This window comes from Triticum aestivum, chromosome 3B, assembly GCF_018294505.1.
Source record: "Triticum aestivum cultivar Chinese Spring chromosome 3B, IWGSC CS RefSeq v2.1, whole genome shotgun sequence".
NCBI lineage: Eukaryota > Viridiplantae > Streptophyta > Magnoliopsida > Poales > Poaceae > Triticum > Triticum aestivum.
In genome coordinates, this window is record NC_057801.1 from 207,472,663 (window position 1) to 207,485,121 (window position 12,459).

Below are 12,459 nucleotides of genomic sequence, written 5' to 3' on the forward strand. Positions count from 1 at the left end.
GAAAAAAATGATGTTTTGTGCAAGCATAATGTCCCACAGCACCGAATTCACTATGAGGAAGATGCTGCAACGCAACATCCTTCTACAAAATGAACATAAAAAAATACTTTGCAATTTAGCCGTGTTGATATTTTCTTTGCCGAACATAATCTCCCATTGATTTGATTTAAGTACAATCCTTTTTAATGACATTTAAGTGTAATCCTTTTATTAATTACCATGACGTCATCACCCATTTTAGTCGGAATCAAGTTCTTCCTTTTCTGATTTAGTAGCCCACACATTAAAGCCTACAGATCCTTCCTTTTAACTATCCCATCTTTTTATCTTAAATCCTTCATGTAGAATTTATTAAGACCATAATCTTATTTTTTCGTGGTCTATATGAAAGCCCATAAAAGGCCCATCAACACACAAGTACCTAGCCCAGATTACTTAGCGTGTGTAAATCAAACAAAAAGGACGAAACCAAACCAAGAATATCTATTCCCTTTAATAGTAGGTAATATATATATATATATATATATATATACTAGTCCCCTCCCACCTCTTCGATGCGTACTATATACCACCATAACACAAACAAAAAAGATTCTACCTTGCTAGTCAAATTAACCTCACTACCGGCTGTTCGTCAAAGTGATGGATGACGACCACGCGGGCCCACAGAAAGCGTCATACGCGAGTATCGAGTGTCGTGTAGGACAACCGTCGACTGTATGTGGCCAAAACATGTATGTATGAAAGAGTTGTGTAATGTTTTAAATTACGAATTCACGACTCTGATGTCGCACCGGCCTACCTAACAAAACGGCAAACCCACACGGTGGCTCACAACTCGTACTGTACTGTGAGCCACTCGCCACACCCAGACGCACACACCCACACACGCACACACCTCGAGTCCACCGCAACTACGATGCATGTTAAATTAATTATCCCGTGGTGAACATATATATGTTACCAATGGAGGGACATTTTAGTTTTGAAAAAAATCATAGATCATTAAGACATTTTCGTACATTAATTGATTGATTTTCTACGGGTATAATGTGCAAAAATCAAATTCGAGCTACATGCACACGTGATAGTGCACCTAAATGGATTGCAAAAACACACGTGTCTCACTGGGTGCATGTTTACTCCCCGTGCAACAAATTTCAAACAATAAGAATCTTGATTTTTAAATTCTAGTACATCCAAAACTTATTTGAAGTTCATGAAACTTATTGTGTTGTCATATGGACACCAATACAAAGTTGCATTGTAATTTTTTTGGTCAAATTTGAGACTAGTTTTGATGTAATCTTTATCTAATTACAAACGGGAGATTATTAATAATTGGTAACCAATATTCCAAAGGGATTATTTATTCGAACCATGAGCGTTAGACCAATAATTGATACGTGCCATTCTTCGTTAAGCAAAAAATAAAGCGGCATCATTAATCATCCAAATAGAAAAACAATATACGTGTCGCCACGCGACCCGTGTACCGTGTGAGCAGGCGTGAGTTGACCAGACTCATGCGAGTAGTCCACCGTGCAGGCAGACCGGGAGGCGCGCGTGCAGGTGTGTGAATTGACGGAGGTGTGCTCGCTATGCAGTGTCATCGGAAGGCGTGCAAGTAGCTTTGTGAAACGACGGTAGCCATGCCAGCAGTCTGGTGCGCAGGCTCACCGGGAGGCGAGCCAGCGGTTTGACCGCCGCCCGCCTCTCTCCCACTACTCCATATTAAGAGCTCTCCCATATTAATGGTGCGCCCGAGCGGCCGCACCCCCATCCTCGCCACACACACAATCCGCTCTCTCTGCTTGCATCCCGACGTCATCATCCTGCCGGCCACTCTCAGTCATCAAAGCCGTCAGTGTATGAGGATGCTGCCGAAGCACCCCATTGGAGGGAGTGGTGACGTCGAGGCTGCTAAAGCACCGGAGCACGGCGTGGAGATGGAGACAGAGGTTGCCATCACCGCCGGCAAGTTATTGCTGCAACCTGACATCGTCGACGGCGTCGAGCTTCCATAGCCGGAGGCGGAGTTCCGACTCTGGTGACGACTTGGGCGACGACTCCGACGACCAATCCGGTGACGACTACGACAACGATGGACAATTGGTTAGTCATCTATACCCATTTATGTGTCAAATAGATCCCAGGGTTTCTCTGGTTACTCCTGCCTCCCCCTTTTTAGAATAGAAACCCTATGGTTATGTTCTCTCAATCCATGAAATCTGAGTGAGTTTTGTTAGATCCGTGTAGTGTATTGATTTGTTTGAATGATACAAGTGATAAGTGATTAGTTCTTTTATCTATGGAAATGATTTCTGCTAGTAATCCGACTAGGGGTAGTGTTCGTGCTAATAATTCCTAGCCAGGACTTGACAATTGATTTTGAATGACCTACATATGTTTGTGCCAATATTTACTTCAAGATTTGTCTGTACATAGATGAATGTGCTTAAAAATCAAACCATAATCTTTGGGTATGTATAAATACTACTTCATGACATGTAATCCTTGATTTGATGCCAATTTTTGGCAGCTACCAAATGTTCGCTAGAGATTAGTTTGTAACCATTAATTTGACGCCACATTTTTTACTATTTGTATAGGTGCTATTTGACAATGTGGACAGCGAGGATGAAGTTGTCCAGAGGAGGTACAAGAGGCAAATCATGAGGGAGCTTTATGCAGGAATGCATAACAGGCGTATTAGGACCTGGAACGGCGGCTATCGATGCCCATTCTGCAACCACAAGCGTCATGCCACGTATGAAAGTGTTCTGGCGCATGCAAGAGGACGGGCCGTTGGCTCCTTCAAGCAGAATTATTCTCGCAGGGTGGCGCATGACGCATACGCCGAGTACCTGGAGAAGGTTCAGGATCGTGCCGGCATGTGAGATGATATGTGGGATCGAACTATGTACGCTTGAGCATGCTTAATGACGGTTGAACTATGCTTGTGTACGTGTACACTTATTATCTAGGGATAATTAGATTTATGCCCCTAGTTGTGTCCCACTCGTCTGTTTTACCCCTAATTCTCAAAAGTCACCGGTTCTGTCCAAGTCACTTTGCTCCTCTTATGCTTTTGCCCTTTGACCATTTGACCGTCAGTTTGAAAAGTTCATAACTAATTCGTACTAAATAAGAAAAATGCAAATAAGATACAAAAATGTTCAGAAAAACATCACCTATATGTCAATGTCATTTGCATTCATGAAAAAAGTGTTGGAAAGTGGACATCCGGGTTTTAGCTCTTTTGATACCACCATGAATAGTAAACTCTAAAAAATTAAAAAAAATTCAAAAAAAATATGGTAGCAAAGAACAACAAATGTTCTAAGTGCTCGCTAAGTTTCATTAGGGAACGACATTCGTGGAAGTCGTGGCAAAAAAATAATCTATTTTGGAGTGCTAATTGTTTTTTTTGCCGCGGCACCCACGAATGTAATTCCCTGATGAAACTTGGCAGGCACTTAAAACATTTGTCATTCTTTGCAACCGATTTTTTTTTGAATTTTTTTGAACTTTTTAGAGTTTACTATTCATGGTGGTAGCATAAGGGCTAAAACACGGATGGGCACTTTCCAACACTTTTTTTCATGAATGCAAATGACACTGACATATAGGTGATGTTTTTCTGAACATTTTGGTATATTATTTGCATTTTTCTGATTTAGTATGAATTAGTTATGAAGTTTTCAAACTGATGGTCAAACGGTCAAAGGGCAAAAGCATAAGAGGAGCAAAGTAATTTGGACAGAATTGGTGACTTTTGGGAATTAGGGGTAAAACAGACGAGTGGGACACAACTAGGGGCATAAATCTAATTATCCCTATTATCTATGTCTAATTATGTTTAATCTATGTTTACTTATGTCTAACTATGGGATATGGCTGCAATTAGTTTGGTTGACGGAATCTACCACCGTCCTCGTTTATTGGTCCCCTTTGTAATTTGTGTTAAATGTTGACCAAAGATTTAACTGACAAAATATTAGTGCAGGTCAGCAAAAATTATATCGTTGGATGCGTATTTGAACATAGTATTCAATGATATTTTTTTGGTGATATGCATAAACATTTCTTAGTCAAATATTTGGTTGAAATTTGGTATAAATTACAGAGGGGACCAATAAACGAGGACGGAGATAGTACATCAATCACACACGGTTCCCAAAATTGGAACCGTGTGCAATGACTTTCATTTGGCATGTTGCTTCAATCACACACGGTTCCCAAAATAGGAACCGTGTGGAACGACTTGCGTTTTTCTTGTCGCGTCAATCACACATGGTTGGCTCTAGCAAACCATTGCCTCCGAAATTCTTTGTGGGACAGAAAACCCTCACCACCCAATTCAAAAAAGAAAAAGAAACCCTCGCCATCCCCACGTCACAGAAACCCTCACCCCGCCCGCCACCCCATGCTTCCGGTCCCCATTCACACCTGCACAAGCTCCTCCGTGTCTATGCATGGCACCGCCTATCACGGCGGTAACCACGTAGCTCATCGCCTGCCGCCGCTGCTAGGCTGCCGACAAACCCCACCGCATTTCACCACTTCCGCTTGCCACCGCCTATCGCCATCGAATTTCTCGATGCTGCTCGCGGTCGACCTAGCTCCGCTCGGTTGGGGAATCTGCCGTACTGAGGGGTTTTTCTCATGGACGACAAGGTAACTAATTTAATGAGATATTATCTCATCTCTCATCCCGGTTCATCTGCCTCCTTTAATCACCCGGTGGAAATCGCCGTGCATTCATTTTTATTCGAGCTGATTTGAGGGTTTTCTTTCATTCATAGAGTGTACAGTGTGCCGACACATCAGGACCTTGTGACCTTCGCCGGAGATTCCATCTCACCGTACCCGATGACTTGAGCATATGTGTGGTATGTTCAATCTCACCCTAAATCGGTTGGCATGGCCTACTTTCCTGAAGATATTCTAAATATTGCTACATTTGGATAAAAGGAGCCACATGCACCATATATGTCAAAGGGGATTTTCCCCTCTTCTTTCTATATTAGGCAAATTAATGATGTATTGTTCTTTCGATTACTCTCATATTTCCATGACATCATGTTTACCCTATCTGTTTAATTATAGATTTTTGTCCTTTGATTTCAAATGATGTACAGTTCTTTCAATTTGGTCCCATATTTGCATTTTACCATATTTTCTTTAACAATCCTACCATTTTCTGCAGCGCATCCTTGCTATGCAACAGATTATGTAGTGCAAAATTTTCCCTTTACACAGATCAAGGCTGCATGGATGTCATACTGCACACAAACCATGGATACAATCGTTGCTACTGTAAGACTTGATGAACGTGCTGACTCCTATTTTGGCGATGACTTTTGGAAAGAAATTTCTATGTTTTATGTACTGAAAGCTGGCACTAAAATTGGACTGCACATAAAAGGGCCTGGTCATGAGATATATGCTAACTTCCCCGACAAAATCATCCGTCCTGACTTTGTTTGAAGTAAGTTTTCTTTTCAACTATCTGCATGTTGACATACCCAGCAATGTTAAATGAATTGTGTAGTATTTAAGCAACCAATTGTTATTCCCTTTTCTTACTAAAATCCTACCTAATAACTTCTAGTTACCAGTACACTTTTCTATTGTCATGTTTTAACTAAATATTCCATGCACTCTCATTTCTATCAGAAAGCGCCACTCAAAAGGAGACTCCAGAGGTGTAGAACGGGGCTGCCAACAAGCGGAGGCGGGGCGAGCTAGAACCGCAAGCGACTCCAGCAGGCATAGACTTCATCAGAAGCCTCTCCGATGATATGTTGAAAGTCATCATCTCCCTCCTCCCAATCAAATGTGGGGTGCGGACAACCGTTGCTACGTCTTGAGCTTGCGTTGGTTTTCCTTGAAGAGGAAAGGGTGATGCAGCAATAGTAGCATAAGTATTTCCCTCAGTCTTTGAGAACCAAGGTATCAATCTAGTAGGAGGCTCCTCACAAGTCCCATGCACCTACACAAACAAACAAGAACTCGCAACCAACGCAATAAAGGGGTTGTCAATCCCTTCAAGGCCACTTGCGAAAGTGAGATCTGATAGATATAATATGATAAGATAAATATATTTTTGGTATTTTATGATATAGATAGGAAAAGTAAAGATGCAAATAAAAGTAGATTGAAAGATTATATGATAAAAGATAGACTCAGGGGCCATATGTTTCACTAGTGCCTTCTCTCAAGATAGCATAAGTATTATGGTGGGTGAACAAATTACTGTCGAGCAATTGATAGAAAAGCGAATAATTATGAGATTATCTAGGCATGATCGTGTATATAGGCATCACGTCCGTGACAACTAGACCGACTCCTGCCTGCATCTACTACTATTACTCCACACATCGACCGCTATCGAGCATGCATCTAGAGTATTAAGTTCATAAAGAACAGAGTAACGCATTAAGAAAGATGACATGATGTAGAGGGATAAACTCATGCAATATGATATAAACCCCATCTTTTTATCCTCGATGGCAACAATACAATACGTGCCTTGCTGCCCCTGCTGTCACTGGGAAAGGAAACCGCAAGATTGAACCCAAAGCTAAGCACTTCTCCCATTGCAAGAAAGATCAATCTAGTAGGCCAAACCAAACTGATAATTCGAAGAGACTTGCAAAGATAACTTAATCACACATAAAAGAATTCAGAGGAGATTCAAATATTTTTCATAGATAAACTTGATCATAAACCCACAATTCATCGGATCTCGACAAACACACCGCAAAAAGAGTTACATCGAATAGATCTCCAAGAAGATCAAGGAGAACTTTGTTTTGAGATTCAAAGAGAGAGAAGAAGCCATCTAGCTAATAACTATGGACCCGAAGGTCTGTGGTAAACTACTCACAACTCATCGGAGAGGCTATGGTGTTGATGTAGAAGCCCTCCGTGGTCGAGTCCCCCTCCGACGGAGCGCCGGCAAAGGCTCCAAGATGGGATCTCGCGGATACAGAAGGTTACGGCGGTGGAAATAGTTTTTCGTGGGATCTTTTGACGTTTTCGGGGTACATGGGTATATATAGGAGGAAGAAGTAGGTTGGTGGACGCCCGAGGGGCCCACGAGACAGGGGGCGCATTCAGTAGGGGGATGCCCTCCACCCTCGTGGCCGCCTCATTTATTTCTTGACTTCCACTCCAAGTCCTCTGGATCACGTTTGTTCCAAAAAGATCACTCCCGAAGGTTTCATTCCGTTTGGACTCCATTTGATATTTCTTTTCTTCGAAACACTGAAATAGGCAAGAAACAGCAATTTGGGTTAGGCCTCCGATTAGTAGGTTAGTCCCAAAACTGATATAAATGTGTAAAGTAAAGCCCATAAACATCCAAAACGGGTAATATAATAGCATGGAACAATAAAAAATTGTAGATACGTTGGAGACGTATCAAGCATCCCCAAGCTTAATTCCTGCTCGTCCTCAAGTAGGTAAATGACAAAAACAGTATTTTTTGATGTGGAATGCTACCTAGCATAATTCTCAATGTATTTTTTCTTTATTGTGGCATGAATGTTCAGATCCAAATGATTCAAAATAAAAGTTCATATTGACATAAGAAATAGTAATACTTCAAGCATACTAATCAAGCAATCACGTCTTCTCAAAATAACATGGCTAAAGAAAGTTATCCCTACAAAATCATATAGTCTGGCTATTGCTCTATCTTCATCACACAAAGTATTTAATCATGCACAACCCCGATGACAAGCCAAGCAATTGTTTCATACTTTAGTAATCTCAAACTTTTTCAACTTTCACGCAATACATGAGCGTGAGCCATGGACATAGCACTATATGTGGAATAGAACGGTGGTTGTGGAGAAGACAAAAAAGGAGGAAGATAGTCTCACATCAACTAGGCGTATCAACGGGCTATGGAGATGCCCATTAATAGATATCAATGTGAATGAGTAGGGATTGCCATGCAATGGATGCACTAGAGCTATAAATGTATGAAAGCTCAACAAAAGAAACTAAGTGGGTGTGCATCCAACTCGCTTGCTCACGAAGACCTAGGGCATTTTGAGGAAGCCCATCATTGGAATATACAAGCCAAGTTCTATAATGAAAATTCCCACTAGTATATGAATGTCACAACATAGGAGACTCTCTATCATGAAGATCATGGTGCTACTTTGAAGCACAAGTGTGGTAAAAAGTATAGTAGCATTGTCCCTTCTCTCCTTTTCTCTCATTTTTTTATTTGGCCTTTCTCTTTTTTTATTTGGCCTTTTCTTTTTTTGGTGGGCTCTCTGGCCTCTTTTTTTTAAAGTCCTATGGGGGAATCATAGTCTCCATCATCCTTTCCTCACTGGGACAATGCTCTAATAATGAAGATCGTCACACTTTTATTTACTTACAACTCAAGATTACAACTCAATACTTAGAACAAGATATGACTCTATATGAATGCCTTCGGCGGTGTACCGGGATATGCAATGAATCCAGAGTGACATGTATGAAAATTATGAAGGTGGCCCTGCCACAAATATGATGTCAACTACATGATCATGCAAAGAGCAATATGACAATGATGATGCGTGTCATATAAACAGAATGGTGGAAAGTTGCATGACAATATATCTCGGAATGGATATGGAAATGCCATAATAGGTAGGTATGGTGGCTGTTTTGGGGAAGGTATATTGTGGGTGTATGTTACTGGCGAAAGTTGCGCGGCACAAGAGAGGCTAGCAATGGTGGAAGGGTGAGAGTGCGTATAATCCATGGACTCAACATTAGTCATAAAGAACTCATGTACTTATTGCAAAATCTACAAGTCGTCAAAAACAAAATACTACGCGCATGCTCCTAGGGGGATAGATTGGTAGGAAAAGACCATCGCTCGTTCCCGACCGCCACTCATAAGGAAGACAATCAATAAATAAAATTGTGCTCCTACTTCATCACAAAGCGGTTCACCATACGTGCATGCTCCGGGAATCACAAACTTCAGCACAAGCATTCTTTAAATTCATAATCACCCAACTAGCATGACTCTAATATCACCACTTCTATATCTCAAAACAATTATCAAGTATCAAATTGATCATAGCATCCAATTCACATTCTATGATAGTTTTTATTATACCCAACTTGGATGCCCATCATTCTAGGACCAATTTTATAACCATAGTAAGTGCCATGCTGTTCTAAGAGACTCTCAAATGAATATAAGTGAAGCATGAGAGATCAACAATTTCTTCAAAATTAAGCCACCGCCGTGCTCTAAAAGATATAAGTGAAGCACTAGAGCAAAAATTATCAAGCTCAAAAGATATAAGTGAAGCACATAGAGTATTCTAATAAATTTCAATCAAGTGGCTTCTTCCCAAAAGGTGTGTACAGCCAGGATGATTTTGGTAAACTAAAAAGCAAAGACTAATATCATACAAGACGCTCCAAGCAAAACACATATCTTGTGGCGAATAAAAATATAGCTCCAAGTAAAGTTTCCAATGAACGAAGACGAAAGAGGGGATGCCTTCCCGGGGCATCCCCAAGCTTAGGATTTTGGCTATTCTTGAATATCTCGGGGTGCCATGGGCATCCCCAAGCTTAGGCTCTTGCCACTCCTTATTCCATAATACATCAAATCTTTACCCAAAACTTGAAAACTTCACAACACAAAACTCAACAGGAAATCTCATAAGCTCCGTTAGTGCAAGAAAGGTAAACCACCACATAAGGTACTGTAATGAACTCATTCTTTATTTATACTGGTGTTAAACCTACTGTATTTCAACTTCTCTATGGTTCATACCCTTACATACTATCCATAGATGCATCAAAATAAGCAAACAACACACGAAAAGCAGAATCTGTCAAAAACAGAATAGTCTGTAGCAATCTGTAACTCTCGAATAGTTCGGGAACTCTAAAACTCCTACCAAAATAGGAAGTCCTGGGAAATTTATCTATTGATCTACAGAAAAAATAATCAACAAAAAAGAGCATTTCCGTGAATTACTAAAATTTGTGCGTGCAAAGTTTCTGTTTTTCAGCAGAATCAAATTAACTATCACCATAGGTTATCCTATAGGTTCTACTTGGAACAAACACTAATTAAAACATAAAAACACATCTAAACAAAAGGTAGACGCAAAATTTATTACTAAACAGAAGAAAAAACAAAAAGCATAAATAAAATTGGGTTGCCTCCCAACTAGCGCTATCGTTTAACGCCCTAGCTAGGCATAAAAGCGAGGATAGATCTAACTAGTGCCATCTTTGGCACTCAATTCATAAGTAGCTCGCATGATAGATTCATAAGGTAATTTGACTTTATTTCTTGGAAAGTGCTCCATGCCTTTCCTTAATGGGAATTGGAATCTAATATCCCCTTCCTTCATATCAATAATTGCACCAATCGTTCTAAGGAAAGGTCTACCAAGAATAATAGGACATGAAAGATTGCAATCTATATCAAGAACGATACGGGCACCAAATTCCTATTTGCAATAATAAGAACATCATTGATCCTTCCCATTGGCTTTTTAATGGTGGAATCCGCAAGGTGCAAATTTAAAGAGCAATCATCAAGATCATGGAAACCTAGAATATCACATAAAGTTTTCAGAATCGTGGAAACACTAGCACCCGAATCACATAAAGCATAACACTCATGATCTTTAATTTTAATCTTTATAGTAGGTTCCCACTCATCGTAAAGTTTTCTAGGTATAGAAACTTCCAAATTAAGTTTTTCATCATAAGATTGCATCAAGGCATCAACAATATGTTTGGTGAAAGCTTTATTTTGACTATAAGCATGAGGAGAATTCACAATGGATTGTAACAAGGAAATACAATCTTATATTGAACAATTATCATAATTAAATTCCTTGAAATCCAAGATAGTGGGTTCAATGCTATTTAAAGTCTTGACCTCTCCAGTCCCACTTTTACCAAATTTAGCATCAAGATCTAAGAACTCTGAATCATTAGGACGCCTTTTAACTAAAGTTGACTCATCTCCAGTCCCATCATTATTAAGATTCATATGGCAAAACAAAGATTTAATAGGGGACACATCAATAACTTTTAGATCTTCATCATTATTTTCATGGAAACTAGAAGAACACGCCTTTACAAAGCAATCTTTCTTAACACGCAATCTAGCAGTTCTTTCTTTGCACTCATCAATGGAAATTCTCATAGCTTTGAGAGACTCATTGATATCATGCTTAGGAGAAGTAGATCTAAGTTTCAAAGAATCAACATCAGGCGAAAGTCTATCAACGTTCCTAGCCAAATCATTAACTTTAAGCAATTTTTCTTCAAGCAAGGAATTAAAATTCTTTTGAGAGATCATAAATTCTTGCACACTATTCTCAAAATCAGAGGGCATCTTATTAAAATTACCATAAGAATTATTGTAGGAATTTCCATAATTATTAGAGGAATTACTAGGGAACGGTCTAGGATTAAAGTTTCCTCTATAAGCATTGTTACCAAAATTATTCCTACCAACAAAATTCACATCCATAGATTCATTATTATTCTCAATGAAAGTAGGCAAAGGCATATCATTGGGATTAATAGAAGCACTCTTAGTAGCAAACAATTTCATAAGTTCATCCATCTTTCCACTCAAAACATTAATTTCTTCTATAGCATGCATTTTTTTACTAGTAGATCTTTCGGTGTGACATTGAGAATAATTAGCCCTAATATTATCAAGAAGTTTGGTAGCTTCTCCTAAGGTGATTTCCATAAACATGCCTCCTGCGGCCGAGTCTAAAAGATTTCTAGAAGCAAAATTCAATCCGGCATTAAATTTTTGTATGATCATCCATAAATTCAAACCATGAGTAGGGCAATTGCGAATCATCAATTTCATTCTTTCCCAAGATTGGGCAACATGCTAATGATCAAGTTGTTTAAAACTCATAATATCATTCCTAAGAGAGATGATCTTAGCGGGAGGAAAATACTTAGAGATAAAATCATCTTTGCACTTATTCCATGAATCAATACTATTCTTAGGCAAAGACGAAAACCAAATTTTAGCACGATCTCTAAGTGAAAACGGAAATAACTTCAATTTAACAATATCATTATCCGTATCTTTCTTCTTTTGCGTCTCACACAAATCAACAAAGTTGTTTAGATGGGTAGGGGCATCTTCACTAGGAAAGCCAGAGAATTGATCTTTCATAACAAGATTCAGCAAAGCAACATTGATTTCACAAGACTCAACATCATTAAGAGAAGCGATCGGAGTACTAAGGAAATCATTATTATTGGTATTGTAAAAATCACACAATTTGGTATTGTCTTGTGCCATCGCGACAAGCAATCCAACACACAAGCACACAAAAAGGCAAGCGAAAGAGAGATAGGAGATTGGGAAAGAGAGGGCGAATAAAATGGCAAGGGTGAAGTGGGGGAGAGGAAAACGAGAGGCAAATG